At 46.2% G+C, this 13,900-nt stretch overlaps 1 non-coding gene across 1 annotated transcript; it reads right to left on the bottom strand.

Moving 5' to 3' along the window:
• Nucleotides 1-10,343: 10,343 nt before the first annotated feature.
• On the bottom strand, nt 10,344-10,448 carry LOC115894146. The gene has a single exon (XR_004054181.1). It is a non-coding gene; the product is annotated as a U6 spliceosomal RNA (small nuclear RNA).
• Nucleotides 10,449-13,900: the final 3,452 nt, after the last annotated feature.

The following is a 13,900-nucleotide window of genomic DNA, read 5'->3' as shown; positions in this document are numbered from 1 at the left end:
ATCCTAGAACTCATTATTTACCTTATAGTACACTGTTTCCTTAAATACTATACTAAAACTGTAGATGAGAATACTGGCCAGGCGCAGTGGCTCACACCTGTAATCCCAGCACTTTGGGAGACCAAGGTGGGTGGATCACTTGAGGTCAGGAATTTGAGACCAGCCTTGCCAACATGATGAAACCCTGTCTGTAACAAAAATAAAAAAAAATTACTCAGCGCGGTGGCTTATGCCTGTAATCCCAGCACTTTGGGAGGCCGAGGCAGGTAGATCAAGAGATCAGGAGTTCAAGACCAGCCTGGCCAAGATGGTGAAACCCCCACTCTACTAAAAATACAAAAATTAGCAGGGCGTGGTGTCTGGCACCTATAATCCCAGCTACCCAGGAGGCTGAGGCAGAGAATTGCTTGAACCCGGGAGGCAGAGGTTGTAGTGAGCCGAGATCATGCCACTGCACTCCAGCCTGGGTGACCAAGCAAGACTCCGTCTCAAAAAAAAAAAAAAAAAAAAAAAAAAGAAAAGAAAAGAAAATACGCAGGTGAAGCTGCCCCCCAGGCAGGAGGAAAGGCAATGTGATAGCTCAGAGCAGAGGTCTCAAGTGGAGAGAGATCTGGGAGCCACTCTGAGTTGGAAAAAGACCGAGGATGGGCCCGACTGCTGCAGGAGAGCACATGCGGGGGGCTGAGCAGTGCGGAGGAGCCAGTGGGTGCAGCTGCCCTGGGAGAAACCAGCAGGAGGCAGAACAGGTGTGTGTCCAGAGGAGGTGAGACCCACAACATCAAAGGCCCCAAGCAGTCCAGAAGAATGAGGAACGAGAAGACACCAGTGGCAGTGGGGATCAAGGGGCCACTTGGAGACAGCAGATTTGGTGGCAAAGGGGAGTTGAAGAAATAGAAAAAGTGAAAATAGCCCTTTCTTGGAAAAGCTCAGTTGTCAAAGCAAGTGAAAAATGGACCCTGGGATGGAGGAATCCAAAGAGTGGAGGAGTTGTGAGGAAGTGCATGTTTGGAGACCCAACAGGAGGCAACCAAAGGAAAGAGAGAGAGCTGGGTGCAGAGGCTCATACCTGTAATCTCAGAAGTTCGCGAGGCTGAGACAGGAGGACCACTTGAACCCAGGAGTTCAAGAGCAGCCTGGGTAACATAGTGAGACCTGGTCTCTACAAAAACTAAAAAAGTTAGCCAGGCATGGTGGCGCATGCCTGTGGTCCTGTAACCACCCAGGGATTCACCTTACCCACTGCCTAGACAGAGTTGATTCATGAAGACAGGGGAAGTGCAATAGAGAAAGAGTAATTCATGCAGAGCCGGCTGTGCGGGAGGCTGGAGTTTCATTATTACTCAAATCAGTCTCCCTGAGCATTCAGGGAGCAGTTTTTAAGGATAACTTGGTGGGTGGGGGAAGCCAGTGAGCCAGGAGTACTGATTAGTTAGGGATGAAATCACAGGGAGTCGGAGCTGTCTTCTTGCACTGGGTCAGTTCCTGGGTTGGGGACGCAAGAGCAAATGAGCCAGATTATTGATCTGGGTGAGGCCAGCTGATCCATCAAGTGCAGGGTCTGCAAAATATCTCAAGCACTGACCTTAGGAGCAGTCTAGGGAGGGTCAGAATCTTGTCCCCCTCCAGCTGCATAACTCCTAAACCATAATTTCTAATCTTATGGCTAATATTACTCTTACAAAGGCAATCTAGAGCCCAGGCAAGGAGGTCTGCTTTGGGAAAGGGCTGTTAGTGTCTTTGTTTAAACTATAAACCAAGTTTCTCCCAAAGTTAGTTCAGCCTATGCCCAGGAATGAACAAGGACAGCTTGGAGGTTAGAAGCAAGATGGAATAAGTTAAGTTAGAGCTCTTTCACTGTCTCAGCCATCATTTTGCAAAGGCCGTTTCATTCCCAGCTACACAGCTACCCAAGAGGCTGGGGCAGGAGGATTGCTTGAGCCTCCAGAGGTTGAGGCTGCAGTGAGTCGTGATCATGCTACTGCACTCTAGCCTGGGCAATAGAGTGACAGTCTGTCTCTAAAAGTAAAAATAAGAGGGAGGGAGGTTGAAGCAAGTTCACTTATCATGCATGAGATATGGGTGTGCTACCCTAGATGGCCTGTGTTCAGTGTCCCAGTTTTTTTTTTTGGTTCTTTGGTTTGTTTGTTTGTTTGTTTTTTTAGACATAGCCTCTCTCTGTTGCCAGTCTGGAGTGCAGTGGTGCAACCTCGGCTCACTGCAACCTCTACCTCCCGGGTTCAAGCGATTCTCCTGCCTCAGCCTCCCCAGTAGCTGGGACTACAGGCACCCGCCACCATGCCCAGCTAATTTTTGTATTTTTTAGTAGAGGCGAGGTTTCACTGTGCTGGCCAGTCTGGTCTCAAACTTCTGACCTCGTGATCCACCCGACTTGGACTTCCAAAGTGCTGGGATTACAGGCGTGAGCCACCATGCCTGGCCGTGTCTCAGGTTTAAATGGCCTTCACATTCTGGGGTGAGGCTGAGCAGTGGACTCTGATCACAGAAAAAATGAAATCCAGCACTAAAGTAACTCAGTCACTTTTGACTGAAGAAAGCTATTGCAGTTTTGCATAATTTGTGAATAAGTGGAAATTAAAGGAAAAAAAAAGAGAAATCACATTTAAAAATAGTCACCTCACGAAAGCAAGTTAGGCTCATTTGTGACTAAATAAAAATTTTTAGTAATTTAACGTAGTACTTTGTCTTACTATAATAAAGAGGGAAAGGACTCAATTTTCATTCCACTCTAATTCTTGGATTTAAAGTCAGTTTCTGGTGCTTTTTCTGCTTGGATAATGAATCAATGTTCAATCTGTCCGAATGGATGAGAACGTGTAGGAAGGTCTTTAAAAATAAATTAGTCCGGGCTCGGTAGCTCATGCCTGTAGTCCCAGCACTTTGGGAGGCTGAGGTGGGCAGATCACTTGAGGTCAGGAGTTCGAGACCAGCCTGACCAACATGGTGAAAACTCTTCTCTACTAAAAATACAAAAAATTAGCTGGACATGGTGGCTCGCACCTGTAATCTCAGCTACTCAGGAGGCTGAGGTGGGAGAATCGCTTGAACCTGGGAGGTAGAGGTTGCAGTGAGCCGAGATCGCGCCACTGCACTATAGCCTAGGTGACACAGAGAGACTCCATCTCAAAAATAAAATACAATAAAATGAAAATAAAAATAAATTAAGAGCCAGGTGCAGGCTGGGCGCGGTGGCTCATACCTGTAATCCCAGCACTTTGGGAGGCTAAGGCAGGCAGATCACCTGAGCTTGGGAGTTCGAGATCAGCCTGACCAACATGGAGAAACCCCGTCTCTACTAAAAATACAAAATTAGCTGGGCATGGTGGCACATGCCTGTAATCCCAGCTACTATGGAGGGTGAGGCAAGAGAATCTCTTGAACCTGGGAGGCGGAGGTGGCAATGAACAGAGATCGCTCCATTGCACTCCAGCCTGGGCAACAAGAGCGAAACTCTGTCTCAAAAAAAAAAAAAAAAAAAAAAACAGCCGGGTGCAGTGGCATGTACCTGTAGCCTTCTAGCTACTTGGGAGGCTGAGGCCATGAGGATTGCTTGAATCCAGGAGTTAGAGGCCAGCCTGGGCAACATTATGAGATCCAATCTCAAAGAAAAGCAAGTAATAACAACAAATTAAACCAAGGAGGGACTCTTTTCTGTTTGTTAGCAGGAGAGGGCAAAGAAGAACTTAGTTTGGAGAAGCTAGAGTACCCAGAGTGCTAGGTCATGGGGTCAAAGTTGAGGATGGGGGGGTCCAGTTTTCAGATTAGACCCTCTGGAGTTTGAGGCCCCAGTGGCTACCCCAACTGTGCCAGGCTCCTCTTTTTTTTTTTTTTTTTTTTTTGAGATGGAGTCTCGCTCTGCCGCCCAGGCTAGAGTGCAGTGGCCAGATCTCAGCTCACTGCAAGCTCCGCCTCCTGGGTTTACGCCATTCTCCTGCCTCAGCCTCCCGAGTAGCTGGGACTACAGGCGCCCGCCACGTCGCCCGGCTAGTTTTTTGTATTTTTTTTTAGTAGAGACGGGGTTTCACCGTGTTAGCCAGGATGGTCTCGATCTCCTGACCTCGTGATCCACCCGTCTCGGCCTCCCAAAGTGCTGGGATTACAGGCTTGAGCCACCGCGCCCGGCCACCAGGCTCCTTTTGAAGTTGGCTCCTAGAAAACTTCTTCCAACCTTTAGGACTCCTGCCTAATTTGTTGCCACTCTGTGCTCTAGCTACACAGAACTATTTTGAGTTCCCTAAAGGATCATGTTCCGTCACCTCCAGGTCTTGGCACAGCCTGTTTCCTGTTCCTGCACACTCCCCACTCCTCCACCCTCACCACACTGAGCCTCACCTGGCTACCGTCTGCAGGTCCTTTAGTGCACAAGCTGCTTCCTCTCAGAACTTTCTCTGATCTCCCCAGTAGCCATCTCTGGGCTCCCACAAGACCCCCTTCTTCACCCACTTCTTCTTCTTCTTTTTTTTTTTTTGAGATGGAGTCTTGCTCTGTCGCCCAGACTGGAGTGCAGTGGCACAATCTCAGCTCACTGCAACCTCCACCTCCTGGGTTTGAGCAATTCTCCTGCCTCAGCCTCCTGAGTAGCTGGGATTACAGGTGCATGCCGCCATGCCCAGCTAATTTTTATATTTTTTTAGTAGAGACAGGGTTTCACCATGTTGGCTGGGCTGGTCTCGAACTCCCAAGCTCAGGTGATCCGCCTGCCTCGGCCTCCCAAAGTGCTGGGATTACAGGCATGAGCCACCATGCCTGGCCCCTTCTTCACCCACTTCTCACCCTTTATGACATCTTTTTTTTTTTTTTTTTGAGACGGAGTCTCGCTCTGTCGCCCAGGCTGGAGTGCAGTGGCCAGATCTCGGCTCACTGCAAGCTCCGCCTCCCGGGTTTACGCCATTCTCCTGCCTCAGCCTCCCAAGTAGCTGGGACTACAGGCACCCGCCACCACGCCCAGCTAGTTTTTTGTATTTTTTTTTTTAGTAGAGACGGGGTTTCACCGTGTTAGCCAGGATGGTCTCGATCTCCTGACCTCGTGATCCGCCCGTCTCGGCCTCCCAAAGTGCTGGGATTACAGGCTTGAGCCACCGCGCCTGGCCTATGACATCTTTTTGGGAACAAGCCCCCCAAAATCTGGCCATAAATTGGCCATAAATGAAATCTCTGCAGCACTGTGACATGTTCATGATAGCCATAACGCCCACGCTGGAAGATTGTGGGTTTACCGGAATGAGGGCAAGGAACACCTGGTCCACCCAGGACAGAAAACCGCTTAAAGGCATTCTTAAACCATAAACAATAGCATGAACGATCTGTGCCTTCAAGATATGCTCGTGCCGCAGTTAACTGCCCAACGTATTCCTTTAATTCAGCCTATCTCTTCATTTCCCATAAGGGATACTTTTAGTTAATTTAATATCTATAGAAACAATGCTAATGACTGCCTTGCTGTTAATATATACGGGTAAATCTCTGTTCAGGGCTGTCAGCTCTAAAGGCTGTGAGACCCCTGATTTCCCACTTCACACCTCTATATTTCTGTGTGTGTGTCTTTAATTCCTCTAGCACCACTGGGTTGGGGTCTCCCTGACCAAGCTGGTCTCAGCAACATCTACCTCTTTTGTCTGTCTTTCCCTCTGGAGTGTAGGCACCTTCAGTTAAGGAACCATTTGGAGCACCTTCCCAGCACTGAACCCAGGGCAAAGCCCTAGAGAGACAAGGTGACAAGTCAGGTCAGGCCTCTGCCTGAGGTTGCCTGGAGCCTTGCTTGTATTGTCAGTGTGTCCTATGGAGCCAGGAGCTCCTTGAGATCAGGGCATAGAGTCTCTCCTACTCTATCTCCAGCACCAAGCACAGGACTTTTTTTTTTTTTTTTTTTTTTTTTCTTTTTTGAGACCGAGTTTCACTATTGTTGCCCAGGCTGGAATGCAATGGCATGATCTCGGCTCACCATAACCTCTGCCTCCTGGGTTCAAGCAATTCTCCTGCCTCAGCCTCCGGAGTAGCTGGGATTACAGGCATGCGCCCCCTACTCCCCTGACTAATATTGTATTTTCAGTAGACACGGGGTTTCTCCATGTTGGTTAGTCTGGTTTCGAACTGCTGACCTCAGGTGATCTACCCGTCTGAATCTCCAAAAGTGCTGGGATTACAGGTGTGAGCCACCTCACCTGGCATTGTTATTTTATTTTTTTTAGATGGAGTCTCACTCTGTTGCCCAGGCTGGAGTGCAGTGGCATGATCTTGGCTCACTGCAACCTCTGCCTCCCAGGTTCCTGTGATTCTCCTGCCTCAGCTTCCCAAGTAACTGGGATTACAGGCACAAGTCACCACACCCGGCTAGTTTTTGTATTTTTAGTAGAGATGGTTTTTCACCATGTTGGCCAGGCTGGTCTCAAAATCTTGACCTCAGGTGATCTGCCCACCTTGGCCTCCCAAAGTGCTGGGATTACAAGGACTTTTTTTGTTGTTTTTTTGTTTTTTTGTTTTTTTTGAGACAGAGTCTCACTCTGTTGTCCAGGCTGGAGTGCAATGGCATGATCTCTGCTCACTGCCACCTCTGCCTCCCAGGTCCAAGCGATTCTCCTGCCTCAGCCTCCAGAGTAGCTGGTATTACAGGTGCACGCCACCATGCCTGGCTAATTTTTGTATTTTTAGTATAGATGGTGTTTCACCATGTTGGTCAGGCTGGTCTCGAACTCCTGACCTCGTAATCCACCCACCTCGGCCTCCCAAAGTGCTGGGATTACAGCCGTGAGCCACCACACCCAGCCTACAAGGACTTCTTAATACCTAGTAGATGCCAATAAATATTTTCTGAATGAGCAAGTGCAGAGGAGAAAATATGACAGCGATGACTGAGGCATAACTGACTTCATCTGTTCTCAGGCCACATTCTGTTCCTTGGGTGAACCTGACTGTTCCCTGAGTCGTCACTGAAGTCAGCTTTCTGGCCAGTTCCTCAGAGGAGGAAGTGAGGAATGGAGCCGCCCAAGCTGCCCAGCCCCAGCTGCTGAGGGCCTGCCTCAGGTCCATGGCCAAAGAGCCTGCTTCTTCCAGGGCTGTCAGTTGTCCCATTTTCAGGCACCCTTGCTGATCACACTGTTGCTGGTCACACCACCTACTTTCTGCTTCCCCAACCTTGGTTCTCATCCCTGTAACATAAGCATCATTTTTATGCTGTCCCTGAGAGAGCAAACCTCCCATCACACTCTGGAGGGTATGGGAGGTGAAAGTCAACACCTTCAGTCTCTGGTGGAGGCTTGTGACCTGTGACATCCCTCACTTGCCTCCGTTTTCCAGTGTACCCCACTGCTGCATCCACCAAAGCAGTTTCAAGTGCCTGCTTGCTTGCCTGGTACCACAGCAGGTGCTGGGGATAGAATGCAGAACAAAAGAGGCCTCCACGGTCCTTTTCCTGCAAACTTTAGTTTATAATAAAAGTAAACTACATTCACATATAAATATATGATCTTGAATTATGATGAGGGCAGTGAAGAAACTGAGTGCCACATGAGAAATTAGGAAAGGGACCTTCTTTAGATGGGTGGCCAAGAGGAGTCTTTCTGATGAGTCCATGTTTTGGCTGAGACCCCCACCCCAAATGTCTTCCACATGATAATAATCTCTTCCCTCACTGGGTCCCTATGGGGTGCTGGAACACTACAGTGTCCTGAGAAGTGCACAGGGTTTTGGATAATTCAGGCCGGGGTTCACCTCCGAGCTCTGTCCCTTTACGCAAAGGAACTTGTCAACGTCCTCCCCTGTGAAACGGAGACAGCCACCACCAGAGGGCAGTAGTGAGGACTGCACGAGAAGAGGTGTGTAAGGCCCTGTTGGCTCAGACCTGCCCAAACACTCAGGGAGGGGTCTCATTCCTGAGCCCCTACTCCCAGGCCTGTTTCTACCGCCTGCAGCCTGCGGGGACCTTCCCACCCTCAGACCTCATCTTGACAGTTTATCCCTGTCACTGGCCTCATCCCTAGTTTGGCTGGTCCTGCCCCTCCCCGTACCCAGTTAGGACAGTGGGTCTGATGTGTCTCCACCTTCTCATCTCGCCCTTAACTTCAAGGGGTTCCGAAAGCTGTCACAACTCTCCCGCTTCTCCCTCACTGTCACTGGGAATCTCCTCCATTCTAGGCTTCAAAATCTCCCCGGGCGCAGTGGCAGGAGGATCACTTGAGGTAGGAGTTCGAGACCAGCCTGGCCAACATGGTGAAACCCCGTCTCTACTAAAAATACAAAAATTATCCGGGTGTGGTGGTGGGTGCCTGTAGTCCCAGCCACTTGGGAGGCTGAGACAGGAGAATCACTTGAACCTGGGTAGTGGAGGTTGCAGTGAGCTAAGATCGTACCACTACACTCCAGCCTGGGCAACAGAGCAAGACCTTGTCTCAAAAAAAAAAAAAAAAAAAAAAAAAAAATCTGTATCTTTATGGGACACCTTTCTCACCACACTGCTTCCTCATGGTCATCTCTGAAAACAACCCCAGGAACCAGAGTGCCCCACAGTAACCTGGGCTCCACTGTGTGATGCTGTCCCCCGAAGCTGACCAACCTGATGCAGACATGTGATAGAAGATCATCTCTGGGTCAATAGGCACATGAAAAGATGCTCGACATAGTTAGCTATCAGGCAATGCAAACCAAACCCATAGTGAGATACCACTTTGCACGTGCTAGGATGTTTAAAATCGGAAAGAAAAATAATAACAAGGATGTGGAATTTTTTTTTTTTTTTTTTGAGACAGGGTCTCACTCTGTCACCCAAGCTGGAGTGCAGTGACACCTGCAGCCTTGAACTCCCAGGCTGGTGATTCTCCCACCTCAGCCTCCTGAGTAGCTAGGATCACAAGTGTGTGCCACCCTGCCCAGATAATGTTTTTTGGTAGAGATGGGGTTTCGCCATGTTACCCAGGCTAGTCTCAAACTCCTGGGCTCAAGTCATCCTCCCACCTCAGCTTCCCAAAGTGCTGGGATTATAGGCGTGAGACATCGTGCCCAACCTTGATGTCTGGCTATCCTTCCAAAGCTCTATAAACCAGGTTTTCTTCTCTCATGATTCTGTCTGCTAATGATGACTCTATAACCTGGAAATCATGAGGAATGGCAAGTCCATAGACTTCTGCCAACTGAGTTCGCCAGAGCTGCCCGGTTTCAACTCTTTTGAGACCTTTCCCATAACACCCCAATAAACCCATCATTTTGATTTGTATATCCATACCCCCTTCCCTCCAGCCTCACCCCTCCCTAACCCCTGGCAACCACTAATGTTTTCCATTTCTATAACTGTGTCATTTTAAGAGGGTTTTTAATAAACAGAACAATGCAGTTCTGTAACCTTTGGGGGCTGGCTTTTTTCCCTCAGCATGACTCCCTGGAGATTCATCCTGGTTGTTTTGTGTATGGGTAGTGTGTTCCTTTTTATTTATTTTTTATTTTATTTTATTTTATTTGAGATGGAGTCTCGCTCTGTCACCGAGGTTGGCATGCAGTGGTACAATCTCAGTCACCACAACTTCTGTCTCCTGGTTTCAAGCGATTCTCCTGCCTCAGCCTCCCGAGTAGCTGAGATTACAGGCATGCACCACCATGCCTGGCTAATTTTTGTATTTTTAGTAGAGATGGGTTTCACCATGTTGGTCAGGCTGGTCTCGAGCTCCTGACTTTAAGTGATCCACCCACCTTGGCCTCCCAAATGCTGGGATTACAGGCGTGAACCACCGCGCCCGGCACGTTTCATTTTTACAGGAAACTGCCAAACTGTTTTCCAGAGTGGCTGTATGACTTTACATTTTCACCAGAAATACGTAATTGATCCAGTTTCTCTGCATTCTCACTAGGATTTGGTGTTGTCGCTATTTTTCATTTTCTCCATTCTGAGAGGAGTGCAGTGATATCTCATGGTGGTTTTAATTTGCATTTCCCAAATGGCTAATAATAATGTTGAACATCTTTTCGTGTGCTTATTTGCCTTCTGTATATCCTCTTCAGTGAAATCTCTTCATGTCTTTTGACCATTTTCTAATTCTATTCTTGTTTTTTTGCCGTTGAGTTTTGAGAGTACTTCATATTTCTAGATACTAGTCTTTTTGTCAGGTATGTGGTTTGCAAATCTTTTCTCCCAGTCTGTAGCTGTAGCTTGTCTTTTTATCCTCGTTACAAGGTCTTTTGCAGAGCAAAAGCTTTTAATTTTGACCAAGTCCAATATATAAATGTTTCCTTTTATGAATCATGTTTTGGGGGCTAAGTTTAAGAGCTCTTTGCCTCACTCTAGATCCCAAATGTTTTCTCCTACGCTTTTTTTTTTTCTAAAATGTTTATAGAATTGTTTTTAAAATATGAAATGCCTCACAAATTTTTATATCATCCTTACATGGGGCCATGCTAATCTTCTCTGTATCATTCCAGTTTTGGTTTATGTGTCACCAAAGTGACACATAGTCTTATGGTCTTATGTTTACATTTTAGTCTGAGGTCTTTTTTTTTTCTGAGACAGGATTTTGCTCTGTCACCCAGGCTGGAGTGCAGTGAGGCAGTGAGGCAGTAGTAGCTTGCTGCAGTCTCCATCACCCAAGCTCAAGCGATCCTTCCGCCACAACCTCTGTCATAGCGGGGACTACAAGTGTGCTCCACAATGCTCAGCGGAGTTCTGTATTTTTTGTAGAGACAAGGTCTTGCCATGTTGGTCTCAAACTTCTGGCCTCAAGTGATCCTCCTGCCTTGGCCTCCTAAAGTGCTAGGATGACAGGCGTGAGCCACCACGTCTGGCGCTGAGGTCCATTTTAAGGAAATTTTTGTACAATATATGAGACTTACGTCAAGGTTTTGTTGTTTGGTTGATTTTGGGTCCTACAGATGTCCAGTTGCTTCAGCACCATTTGTTGAAAAGACTTGTCTCCATTGATTGCTTTTGCACCTTTGTCAAAAATCAGCTGTCAAAAATAGTTGTGTGGAACTATTTCCGAGTTCTGTGTTCTGTTCCATTGATCTATGTGCTATTCCTGGGCCAGAACCACACTGTCTTTATTACTGTGACCACATAACAGGTTTTGAAATTAGGTAGACTAATTTTTCTCTAAAATTAGCTAAATTTTAATAAACTATCTAAAATTATTCTAGCTATTCAAGTTCCTTTGCCTTTCCACGTACATTTTAGAAAAGTTTTGTCCATATTTGCAAGAATGTTGGAATTTTGATAGAAAGTGTGCCAGTATGGGAATAATTGACAACTTTACTAGGTTTAGCCTTCCAACCCATGAACACAGTTTTACTCAGTTTATTTAGATATTCTTTGATTTCCCTTGTCAGCATTTTATAGTTTTCAGCATAGAAATCCTATACATGTTTTGTTAGATTTCCACCCAAATATTCCATGTTTTGAGTGATTATAAATGGCATTTTGTTTTTAATTTTGGTTTCCATGTGTTCATCAGTATATAGATTCTAGGAATTTTGTGTGTGTGTGTGTGTGGATTCTTTGGGACTTTCTACTACAGCACTGTATCATCTGCAAATACAGACTATTTTATTTTTGCCTTTCTGAAATGTGTGCCTTTTCTTTTCTTTCTTGCCTATTACACTGCCTAGAATGTTCAGCTCTATGTTGAATAAGAGTGGTGAGAGTGGACATCCTTGCCTTGTTCCCAATCTTAGAAAGAAAGCATTCCATTTTTCACCATTGAGTATAGTATTAAATGCAGGGTTTTGCAGATGCTCTTAATCAAATTCAGGAAGTTCCCTCTATTCCTGGTTTTCTGAGGGTTTTTTGAGACTGAGTTTTGCTTCTAATGGAGCTACAAGCTGTCGACAACTTTATGAAATTGAATACATCGTAGTACAGCCACTTTATATCCAAACTGTTAAAAGTTTTGTATTAGTGAAACCATCAACCTTATATAAGAAGATTATTCGTGTGTGTTAAAATTTGCATCTTAGAGAAAACCCTCATTTTAGAATTGGGTTGAGAAGAAGAACAAGACCCTGGGTTTATTAATTGCAACTTTTGGCACAACCGTTAGAGCATTTATTTGCATCAAGGTTACATTACTGGGAAATTCATCTTACAGTAAAAAAGGTGAATAAAAGATTTTTTTCATAAGAATTAATGTAGAAGGGCTGGATATATTTTCATACACCCACAGTCCAAACATTTATCTATTGACACAATTCACAAACCAATGGAATGACACAGAATGAATTAAGTGAGAAATAAAAGATCATATGTTCATTTTACAGTGTTCTCCCTGGGCTTCATGGAAGAATTAGGAAGCCACACTAGGTGCAGGTGCTACCAAAGTTAGCAGTCATTATAGTGTATCCCTGAGAGTCTGAGTCCAGTGGGGTTCGGGGTAGAATGGAAGAACCACCTGCCTCTGCCCCATCTCTACATCCCCCCAAGACTTAGAAACAAATACTGCACTCTGCGAATGTTCCAAAAACCTCCACCTTTCTTCTTTTTCCTTTTTTTTTTTGTTTGGAGTTGGAGTCTCACTCTCGCTCAGACTGGAGTGCAATGGCACAATCTTGGCTCACTGCAGCCTCCACCTCCTGGTTCAAGAGATTCTCGAGCCTCAGCCTCCCACATAGCTGGGACTACAGGTGCGCACCACCATGCCTAGCTAATTTTTGTGTTTTTAGTAGAGACAGGGTTTCACCATGTTGGCCAGGCTGATCCCAAACTCCTGGCCTCAAGTGATCTGCCCGCCTCAGCCTCCCAAAATGTTGGGATTACAGGCGTGAGCCACCGTCCCCGACCAAACCTCCAGCTTTCTCAGGAGCTCTTGAGATGGTAAAGAAGGAATGAAGCAGAGATCCTCTCCACTGCTAACGGCAGCATTCAGCAATACTGAGATATGCCTCAACTCTCCTCCAGCCACAGCCGCTTCCAGTTTACCAACAAGGTGAGTGCAAACAATGACTTATACAGAAATTGATCCCATTTTTAAATTTTTTATGTTTTTTAGGAGACAGGGTTTCAGTCTGTTGCCCAGGCTGGAGTGCAGAGGTGTGATCACAGCTCACTGTCACCTTGATCTCCTGAGTTCAAGGGATCCTTCTGACTCAGCCACCCAAGAAACTGGGACTACAGGTGCATGCTACCATGCCCAGCTAATTTTTAAATTTTTTTTGTAGATATGGGGGTCTTACTTTGTTGCCCAGGACTCCTGCCCTCAAAAAATCCTCCAGCCTTGGCCTCTCAAAGTGCTGAAATTACAGATGTGAGCCACTATGCACAGATGTGGCATCTCAAGGTGCTGAAATTACAGATGTGAGCCTGACCAACAAGGTGAAACCCCTTTTAAAATAGTTTATTTTTATTTTTAGAGATGGGATCTTGCCACATTGCATAGGCTGGAGTGCACTGGCTATTCACAGGTGTGATTATAATACACTGCAGCCTCCAATTCCTGGCCTCAAGCCATCCTCCCACTTTAGCCTCTTGAGTAGCTAAGATTACAGGTGCGCACTATCGCACTTGACCTGATCCATTTAAATAACTGACATTAACTGGAAAAGGATTGGTGTATAGAACTCAGATCTGCTGTGTCCCAACCCAGTGCTTGGAACACAGTGGGTATTTAGGGACCTTGAATGAAATAATGAGGAGAATTTTATTAGCCTTCTCACTCAGAAATGCGTAGTTCATTTGTAAATTGAAATAATGAGGAGAATTTTATTAGCCATTCTCACTCAGAAATGCGTAGTTCATTTGTAAATTGTGCACCCCTTCACCATAAAATAAAATGTGGGATGGGATCAAGAATTTAAATCTTTGAAAGGCACTTCAGCCCTCGTTTTGTCCAACCTGTATATAGAGCTAGGATCTGTTTCTACAGTATTCACAAGTACCAGTGGTCCCACCTTGGTCTGCAAAGACCTTTCCACTGAT

The sequence above is a fragment of the Rhinopithecus roxellana genome, chromosome 16 (genome assembly GCF_007565055.1).
Source record: "Rhinopithecus roxellana isolate Shanxi Qingling chromosome 16, ASM756505v1, whole genome shotgun sequence".
Classification (NCBI taxonomy): domain Eukaryota; kingdom Metazoa; phylum Chordata; class Mammalia; order Primates; family Cercopithecidae; genus Rhinopithecus; species Rhinopithecus roxellana.
The sequence above is the reverse complement of the archived record's forward strand: the minus strand, read 5'-3'. Positions and strand labels throughout refer to the sequence as shown.